The sequence below is a fragment of the Carlito syrichta genome, unplaced genomic scaffold, assembly GCF_000164805.1.
Source record: "Carlito syrichta isolate Samal-C Ts95f unplaced genomic scaffold, Tarsius_syrichta-2.0.1 Scaffold315153, whole genome shotgun sequence".
In the NCBI taxonomy this organism is placed as follows: domain Eukaryota; kingdom Metazoa; phylum Chordata; class Mammalia; order Primates; family Tarsiidae; genus Carlito; species Carlito syrichta.
Genome location: NW_007259249.1, coordinates 210335 through 221237, shown reverse-complemented (window position 1 = coordinate 221237; position 10903 = coordinate 210335). Strand labels below are relative to the sequence as shown.

At 34.9% G+C, this 10903-nt stretch overlaps 1 pseudogene across 1 annotated transcript; it reads left to right on the top strand.

Moving 5' to 3' along the window:
• The first annotated feature begins 10019 nt into the window (after nucleotides 1-10019).
• Nucleotides 10020-10666, top strand: LOC103274980 (annotated as a pseudogene). Its single transcript, XR_002481237.1, has one exon. The product of XR_002481237.1 is annotated as a 60S ribosomal protein L13a pseudogene (transcript).
• Nucleotides 10667-10903: the final 237 nt, after the last annotated feature.

Genomic DNA, 10903 nt, shown 5'->3' with positions numbered 1-10903 from the left:
AGTGTGGTTTTGATTTGCATCTCCCTGATGATTAGTGAGGTTGAACATTTCTTCATGTGTTTGTTGGCTGCTCGGATGTCTTTCTTTGTGAAGTGTCTATTCATATCTTTTGCCCATTTTATAATGGGGTTGTTTGTTTTTTTCTTTTCAGCATGTTTGAGTTCCTTGTAGATCCAAGCCTTTGTCAGACCTGGTGTTGGCAAATACTTTTTCCCAGTCTGTAGGCTGTCTCCCTGCTCTCTTGATGGTTTCTTTGGCTTTGCAGAAGCTTGTCAATTTAATAAGGTCCCACTTGTCTATCTTCTTTCTTATAACCTGTGGGTTTCGGGTTTTGTTCAGGAATTGGAGGCCAGTTCCAATTTCCATGAGGGTATGTCCTTCATTTTCTAAGGTTCTTATGGTTTGAGGTTTTAGATTTAGGTCTCTGATCCATTTGGAGTTAACCTTTGTGCATGGGGATAGATAGGGGTTCTGTTTCAATCTTCTGCAAGTGGTCAGCCAGTTTTCCCAGCACCATTTACTGAATAGGTTCTCCTCTCCCCAGTGGTAGGTGGTGGAGGCTTTGTCAAAGATGAGTTGGTTGAGAAATTGAGGTTTTGCTTCTGGAATCTCAATTCTATTCCATTGATCTATGTGCCTGTGCCTGTACCAATACCAAGCTGTTTTGATGATTGTAGCTTTATAGTAAAGTTTGAAGTCTGGTAATGTGATACCACCCGCTTTGTTTTTTCTGCTGAGGATTGTTCTGGCTATTCTTGGACGTTTGTGTTTCCATATGAATTCCTGTGTTGTTTTTTCTAGGTGTGAGAAGAATGTGCTGGTAATTTGATGAGTATTGTATTGAATTTGTAGATTGCCTTAGGTAAGATCTTTACTTTAAAAAAGCTTTTAATTTAGTGACAGAGGTAAATAAGTGAATTGGAAATGACAATACACTGTGACAAGTGGTACCATGGTGATGAATAGGATGGGAGAACATGGAAGTAATACCTGACCTTATTATAGAGTTTATAAGAGGGAGATGTTCAGCTAGTTTCCAACAGCATAGTTGAATCACTTATGAAAACGATGAAATACTTATGAAAACGATGAAATACTTTTGTGCTGGTTGATTAAATATACTTTGCCTGTGCTCCCGCGTGCTTCCTCAGACATCTTGGCTACCATTCTCTCCAGAGACCTCTTTCCTACACCTTGTCATGACCCTGCAACCAAAGAGTTAATCTCTGTACACAATAAGCCTTCCAAGATTCTGTTCCAGTACTTATTTTATGCCCATTCTGAGTAGTCCTGGGTGCCTGAGCCATACTTGTTAAATGTTTTTAATAGTAGTCCTGACTCATTAATACCTGTTAGAGAACTGAAATATAGTAGATATTTAGGAGTGAAGGAGGAGGGAAGTGTGGAAGAGAGTGAAACTGTTCTAGATGAATAAATCAATGTAAACACAGGCCCATTGATGAGAAAGAGGATGGCATGTCTGTGAAACAGAAAATGGTTTAATAGAGCTATACCAGTGAGTACCAGGAGAGAAGTGGTAGGAAAAAATTCTAACGAGGTGGACAGTATCCAGATGACAATGTGTTTTGTAAGTCAGGCTGAGTAATTTATATTGAAGATAAAAGGGTATTGTATGAGTATTTCTGAAGATGACACCACTATGTTTTAGTGGTGTTAGGAATTCTAGGAAAAATATTACAAAAAAAGTTTAGATACAAGTGTTGTGCAGACATATGCTACTTGTGATATTTGTGCCAAAAAATTGTTTGTAGTTAAAAGTAGCCACTGTCAACTTACACTTCCAACTCTTTGCAGGGTATGCTAGAAGCATCAATATCTACTGTAATACCAAATGAATTGTAATACACAACTGTTGAGTCTCTCTTTCCATTCTATTATTAATCATTTTAGAAAGAAAGCTGGAATCTATAAGGTAGACAATAAATTATCTTTAGATTTTAGTCATTTTGAGTATGATATAAGTACAATTTTGGGGAGTGAACTAAGGGCTATTTGTAGTAATAATCAAAGACTGATCTGTTTAAGGGCCTAGATATTAGTAATATGTGAAAAATGTTTAATGAATGATAGGTGGATGAGTAAATAAATGAATAATAGATGATAACTCTCGGGTATAAAGTGGGATTATTTCTTTCCTTTTCTTGATACTTCTTTACCTAGCCTGATACTTCTAGCATATTTTTTCAGCTTCTCCTGTTCCTTGTTAGAGTGGATGAATTAGTATTATTAGTGAGTTTTTGAGGAGTAACAAGACACATATCGCCTAATCAATTCTTTCTATAGCTCTTGAATTCAGTTGCCACTAGAGAGCAAATTGTCTTTTCTCATGCTTTCAGAACAGACTCTTAGGGGAAGATGGCAGGCAGGAGAATGTTAGAAAGCCTGCTTGACAGTAGGTATTAGCCATATATTCCAGTATAAGATTTACCAGTAATAAAGGTGATATTTTCAACCCTATTTGCTGGCTCTTGCATCTTATATTTTAATTGGTTCAGAGATCAGGTAGAAAATGAAAGCACTTTTTATTAGGCCTTTTTCAAATACCATGATGCATTATTTTTATTCAAGCCATAGAAAGATAATTTGCTGCCAAATTCAGAAAATAAATTTGTTTATACTTTAGCATAACAGCATATTTACTTTTCACTTCATATTGTTACAAATATATGCTTTAAAAATATATAAGCGTTCTGTTTAATATCAATAGTTTAATGGCTTCCTGTCCTTGTAAATTTTCTAATTAAAGGATTTTAAACAGAAATATTTTTCCCAGAAAAAAGTTAGCAGCAAGGACCGAATATACCTCTTTGAGTTCTCTAAAAATTTATGTTCATAAGACATAAAATGGTAACACTTTAACAAATTTTTCTGTCTTTTCTGATTTGCAAGCAACTCAGAGATGTTTATAGTAATGTTAATCAATTTTAATATTTCAAGATAGTCTCAGAATACAAATCACAATACATATATAGAAGTTATGCCAAGAACTATAAAAATGTTATATGATACTATAACAAAAATTTGAAAACCTGTGGGAAATAGATTATGTCCCAGCAGAATATAATTAACAAAGTCAATCTAAGAGAAGTGAAAAACTTGATAGGCTAATTGCTGGGGAAAAAAAAGATCAAAATAGTTATTAAGAAGATATTTTTAAAAATGAAAACTAACATATAAATAAAAGATGATCTAATGCTATCTAACTTATTACAGATCATAGGAAATGTACACTCTCACAATCCATTTTATGAAGCCATTATAACTTTAGTATCAAAGCCTATAAAGATAATACCACCTCATTTATTATTATAAAAGTAAATTTTCTAAAAAATATATATTGCCAAATAGAACCATCATTGTTTCAGAGGATTGTACCGGGCCCCAATATAGTTTATACTAGAAATGCTGATATTATTTGATATTGATCAATCTATCCATATAATTCATTTACTCAACAAATTAGAGGAAAATTTAGCCTTTTTAAAACTAAAAGGCTTCAAATATATTTGAAAACAAATTAAAGAACCATGCCTAAAGTGAACTTTAAATAAACTGGAGTATAACAAAATTTCTTAAATATGATACAGACTAATAAAATCCAAACACAAATGTAAATATAAATTGTGAAATATTAATAAATGCTATTTCAATTTTCATTAAAAGCCAGAAGGAACTACCTGTTAGTGCCATAATTAAAGTATTTAATAAGATTAAAAAACCAGATAATAAATTTTGTGAAAAGAAACATAAAATTATTTTTGCTGATTAGGTTATTATGTAACCACAAAACTTAAGCTACTCTGAAAAAAAAATTGCTTAACTTAGAAGAAAAATTGGGGAAACATAGTATAAAAGATAAATAGAAAAATAATAATTCCTAACTTATGTCTGTTAGGAATTAGTAACAAGGAGAATTAGGAAAAAACACCATTCTTAATACAAACAAATAAGATCCATAAAATGCTTAGGAATCAATTTAACAAAGCAGATAAGAAATATAATGAAGAAACTACAAAATCTCACTGAAGCAAATGAATCCCATGGAAAATCATATAATGATCCTGAGTGGGAAAATTTAACATTATGAAAGTGACAACTCTTTTAAAGTTGTTAGAAATCTAATGCAACTACAATTTGAATTGTAATATAATTTTTGAAAAAAAACTCAATAACTTATTCTAAACTTTATATGCAACATTAAATGTAAAAGAGAGTAAATTATTAAAATAAAGAAAAGCCGGGTTCGGTGGCTCAGCCTGTAATCCTGCGCCTTTGGGAGGCTGAGGTGAGTGAATTGCCTGAGCCCGCGGGTTCGAGACCCGCCTGGGCAGCGAGACCTCATCTCTACAATAAACCAAAAAATCAGCCGGGTGTGGTGGTGCATGCCTGTAATTCCGGCTACTCGGAAGGCTGAGGTGGAAGGATCGCTGGAGCCCAGCAGGCCGAGGCTGCGGTGGCCGGGAGCGGCCACTGCACTCCAGTCTGGGCGACAGAGTGAGACTCCAACTCAAAAAAAAAAAATAACTAAATAAATAAATAAAATAAAATAAAGAAAAAAAACCAGAACAAACTATAAAACCACCATAATAGATGAATAATGTATTGACATGGAAACAGAAAATGATTAGACAAAAAGAGAATCTAAAGAATTCTAAAACAAACTTTTAAGAAAATAAAATGTATTTTTTTTCTCTTTTAATTTTTATTTTGAAATTGTGGGGTACAATTCAGGGTAAGTATACAAATGTTCATTGTGCAAGTACCCTTATTGATGAGGTGTGCCCCCCCCTTCCCCAGGTGGATAATGTCTACCGTCAATCCCGGCTACCCACCCCACACTTCTTCCCTGCAGTTTGCCACTACTTTCAACCCCTTTCCTACTGTAATACAGTAGTTGTTCAAGGTCCATTTATGAGTGAGAACATGTGATACTCATCTCTTTGTTTCTGTGAGAGATCACTCAGTATTATAAACTTTAATTCCATCCACATTGCTGTGAAGTTCATGATTTTGTTCTGCTTTATGGCTGAGTAATATTCCATTGTATATATGTACCACATATTGTTATCCAGTCCTCTTTTGATGGGCAGCACGGTTGGTTCCATGTTCTTGCTATTGTGAACAATGCTGCGATAAACAAACATGTGCAGGTATCTTTTTTATAGAGTGACCTGAGTTCTTCCAGGTATATTCCCAGTAGGGGGATTGCGGGATCATATGGAAGGTCAATTTTTAGGAGTTTTAGGAATCGCCACACAGATTTCCACAGAGGCTATACTAGTTTACACTCTCACCAACAGTGTAGAAGTGTTCCATTTTCACCACATCCTCTCCTGCATCTGTTATTTTTGAGTTATTGATGATGGCCATTCTGACTGGAGATAGGTGACATCTCAGTGTAGTTTTAATTTGCATTTCCTTGATGACTAGTGAGGTTGAACATTTCTTCATGTATCTGTTGGCCGCTCATTTGTCTTCTTTTGAGAAGTGTCTGTTCATATCTTTTGCTCACTTTGTAATGGGGTTGTTTTTTTTCTTTTCAGCACATTTGAGTTCCTTGTAGATCCTTGATGTTAGGCCTTTGTCACATATGGAGTTGGCAAATACTTTTCCCCAGTCTGTGGGCTGTCTCCCTGCTCTCTTGATAGTTTCTTTGGCTTTGCAGAAGCTTATCAGTTTAGTGAGGTCCCACTTGTCTATCTTATCTCTTATGGCTTGTGCATTTTGGGTTTTGCTCAGGAATTGGATGCTAGTTCCAACTTCCATAAGGGTGTGTCCTGCATTTTCTAAGGTTCTTATGGTTTGAGGTTTTACATTTAGGTCTCTGATCCATTTAGAGTTAATTTCTATATATGGGGATAGATAGGAGTCCTGTTTTAATCTTCTGCATGTGGTCATCCAGTTTTCCCAGCACCATTTACTGAATAGGTTCTTCTTTCCCCAGTGGTGGGTGGTAGAGGCTTTGTCGAAGATGAGCTGTTTGAGAAATTGAGGTTGTTTCTGGAATCTCAGTTCTATTCCATTGGTCTATATGCCTGATTCTTGTACCAATACCAGGCTATTTTGACTATTATAGCTTTATAGTATAGTTTAAAGTCTGGTAGTGTGATACTTCCTGCTTTGTTTTCTTTTGCTGAGGATTGTTTTGGCTATTTTTGGTCGTTTATGTTTCCATATAAATTCCTGTATTGTTTTTTCTAGATCTGAGAAGAATGTTGCTGATAATTTGATGGGTATTGCATTAAATCTGTAGTTTGCCTTAGGTAAAATGGACATCTTACCAATGTTGCTTCTTTCAATCCATGAGCATGGTATTTTTTTCCACTTGTTTTTGTCATCTTTGATTTCTTTGAGCAGTGTTTTGTAGTTTTCATTGTAAAGTTCTTTTACATCTCTGGTTAGGTAGACGCCAAGGTATTTCATTTTTTGTGTGGCTATTATAAATGAATTTGTGCTCTTTATTTGTGTTTCTGTTTGTTTATTATTGGTGTATAGAAATGTGATTGTCTTTTGTACATTTATTTTATACCCTGAGACTTCAAAGTCCTTTATCAGTGCCAGGAGGTTTTTGGCAGATTCTTTTGGGTTTTCAAGGTATGCAATCATGTCATCTGCAAAGAGAGATAACTTGACTTCTTCTTTTCCTGCCTGGATACCTGATTGCCTTCTCTTCTCTGATTGCTCTAGCCAGTACTTCCAAAACTATGTTGAACAGGAGGGGAGAGAGTGGGCATTCTTGTCTTGTTCCAGTTTTCAGTGGAAATTGTTGCAAATTTTAAATATTTGAAACTATTTTTTATTTAATAGATTTCAATTACTTTATAATTAATTTAATAATTACATATGTTTTTAAATATTTTAAATAGATTTTTAAATTTTTAAATATAAAAAATATACAGAGGATGGAAATAAGAAATTAACAGATGAGTAATTCTATATGGCTATCAAAAATCATAGTAGTTAAGAGGTAATTAAGCTCACTAGACAAATAAATGAATATCAAAGCAAAAATGAATATTACTTTATTTTATTAAGCTGCCAGAATTAAAATAAACTCTAAAACCTATTTCTAGAGAATATGTGTAAAATTATTCTATTATTTATCATTAGTGAAAGACTTTTCTTAATTTTTTCTTTCATGGAAAACAATTTAGTAATATCTATTTTAAAAATGTATGATCTTCTATCAAGTAACTCCATTCCTAGGAATGTATCTTACATAAATAAAAACACAACCTAAAAAGATTACATTTTCGATAATTTTTCTAGAATTGTTGCTTTTGAGAACAAAAAACTAAAAACAAAATAAAAAATAAAAATAAATAAGGAGATGATCCAAGAAATTATGCAAGATGAGAATTTCTGCACATTATATGGTAGAATTTTCTCAAATATTATGGGGAGAGATATAAAAATGTAGAGAAAAGTTTAATATGTTAATTTTTTGTAAAGAAAACAATGACACTTTGCCATGTACAGGTGCATATACATATGTACACATGTTTATGTATAAGTAAATATGTACTTTTATATGGCTATAAGCACATGGAGAAAAACACAGAAAAATATATACCAGGTGGTTTGCTTATAATAGGTTGGTGGAGGAAGGGGAAAATGAAAATTAATGCAGGTGTACAGAAAATTGGAAGAGACATTCAGTTTGAAAGATATGAACCCATTTCTTTTAAACCATGTGGAATATTCAGTTTATACAGTCCGTTCTGTATCAAATTTCTTTTATATCAACTGACTGTTGAGAAGCAATTGATTTTTTTTAGAAGAATGTGCATTTTGCTGCTTTTGAATGGAATATTCTATAAATGCCAATGAAATCAAGTTGATATTTATATTTTTGATGTTTCTGCCTGCTGGATCTATCAGTTATTAAAAGAATTATGTGTGTTGATGTCTCCAAATATAATACTGGATTTGTCTATTTCTTATTTGAGTTTACCTGTTTTTGCCTCATAATATTTTAACTCTGTTGTAAGTGCAAGTATATTTGAGATTATATCTTCTTGGAGAGTGACCATTTTATCCATTATAGTATTTCTTATTCTGAAGTCCTCCTTGTCTGTAATTAATATAGTTACTCCAGCTTTCTTTTCACTAGTGTTAGCATGGTATGGCATTCTTCATTCTTATACTTTGAACCTACCAAAATCTTTATGTTTAAGTGATCTTCTTGTAGACATTTAAAAAATTTTTCTACTCAATCTTTTTTTAAATAGATATGTGTGGACCATGAACATTTAAAATGATTATTCATATGGTTGGATTTATATGTACCATCTTTGTAACTTTTCTACTCATTGAATTTTCTCTTTGCTTCTTCATTCCTTCCTTTCTACCTTCTCTGGCTTTATTTGAACATTTTATGATTCTATTTTATCTCCTTCCCTTGCATATCATTTATATATTTTTTGTGTGAAAATGTTCAGTGGTTGCCCCAGAAATTAGATGACATATTTTTGACTCATGGAATATCCCTTTAAATAACACTATTCTGCTTCATATGCATTCCAAATTCCTCCAACTCATTTGTGTAATTTTGTTACTTATTCATCTACTATAATCATTCATTATATTTTAACATCAATTGCTTTAAACCAAGAGTTATCTTTTAGATCAACTATGGATAAGAAAAATGCAAGATTTTATCTTACCCTTATTTATTCCTTTCTTGATAATTCTGTCCGTTTAATGTAGATCCAAGTTTCAGGGGGAATTTTTCTCAGATTCCTGAGAACCTGGTGGGTTTCTAAAGAGAAAACCAATGAAATTATGATGGATGTCTCTGAGACTGAGGCCCCAGGAGTTAGTTTCTCACTCTCAAGTTAGGCTCCTCAGTATCCAGCATTTCATCAAAATTACTATTTGAATGTTTCTACCACTTAATGGGTCCAGGAGCTTTTGTTTCAGGAAAGCAGATTGCAGTTGCTGTATCTCTCTGGATATGTCTGTCCTTTTTCATTTCTGGGATGCAATTTGCCCTGAAACCTCAGTTCTCTGATGAGTTTTAAAAAGTCACTAGTTTTAATTTTACTTCATTGTTTCTTGTTGTAAAGACCAGATTAATGACCTATAAGCCCTTTACCTGTCTGAGTACTCATCGACATTTTGCAAAGTGAATAATGCAAATTTTAAATATTTTTACATAAAAAATTATCTTGAAATAAAAAGGAAAAAATGCAGAGAAACAAAACCCCTCTGTGTTTGCATATGGGCTTGTATATCTTTCTCTAAGGAAGAAGACTAGTGTGACTTCATGCTCACAAAGTTGTTAATACTGGTCACTTCAAGTGGTTGGAATGGTAAGATAGAAGGAAAAATGGTTAGCTTAGCTGTTGTAAATTTTTGTATTGTGTTGGTTGCCTTGTTACAAAAAGCACGTATCACTTCTCTAATTTGATTATTATTTTAAAAACGTGTGCAGTTTGCCAGTAGTACTTGTCACTTGTTTTCATGAATAACGATGACAAACCTTTAAAATTGGGAGAGCTCTAAATGCCAGGCTAAGAAGCATGACCTTTATTTGAGAGGCAAAGGGTGCTACTGATGAATTATTAGCAGAGAAATGATATAATTTGAGTTCTGCTTTTAGAAAATGTATTTAGCTTCTGTGCGCTGAACGGAATAGGATATTGAGAAACACATTTGGGAGGTTATCATAATTATGATAATGATGATATTTTCTCTCACTTGCATTATTTATTTCTTAAAACTCTACTGTGATCCAGGCATGTCAGAGTTTTACTTACATTTGGAAATGTGGACACTTGTCCTAAGCAAATTAAACATCATGCATTGATACATATTTGGTTCATTTCATCAGACTATGTAACCAGAAATTTTGCACTCTCATGCTGTATCATGTAGATTCTGCACAAAAATAAGCAAAAATATTCCTATATTTTTTGTGAAACTTAGAGTTTATAAAGTGCTTTTTGAGATGATATTAAGGTTGTAACAGTATAATTAAAAACAATTTGCTTTCCCAGGCGGCTGCCGAAGATGGCAGAGGGGCAGTTCCTGGTGCTAGATGACTGAGGCCATCTCCTGGGCCACCTGGCAGCCATCATGGCCAAGCAGGTACTGCTGGGCTGGAAGATAGTGGCCGTGCGCTGCAAGGGCATCAACATTTCTGGCAATTTCTACAGGAACAAGTTAAAGTACCTGGCCTTCCTCCACAAGCAGATGAACACCAACCCTCCCAGAGGCCCCTACCATTTCCGGGCCCCCAGTTGCATCTTCTGGCGGACTGCGAGGCATGCTGCCCCCAGACCAAGCGAGGCCAGGCTGCCCTGGACCGCCTCAAGGTGTTTGACGGAATCCTGCCACCCTATGACATGAAAAAGCGGATGGTGGTTCTTGTTGCACTCAAGGTTGTGCGTTTGAAGCCTATGAGGAAGTTTGCCTATCTGGGGCACCTGGCTCATGAAGTTGGCTGGAAGTACCAGACGGTGACAGCCACCCTGGAGGAGAAGAGGAAGGAGAAGCCCAAGATCCACTACCGGAAGAAGAAAGAGCTCATGAGGCTATGGAAGCAGGCTGAAAAGAACGTGGAGAAGAAGACTGGCAAATACACAGAGGTCCTCAAGACCCATGGCCTCCTGGTCTGAGCCCAATAAAGACTGTTGATTCCACAAGCTTGGCCTGGCCTGCCCTTCCTCCATCATCTTCCTGGGATGTGGGGGACCCAGAGGCGGCAGTCCAGGTGCCCCAGGCAGCCTGGGACTTAGAAAACTGGGGACAAGGAAAGGACTTTAGTCACTGCCTTTGTATAAGACTACTTGGAACAACTTGAGTGTGCTGACAGCTTTTCTGACCGACTGACCCATTTGTTTAGGAGAGTTGTAGAAAATCAGAATGACTGCTTCAG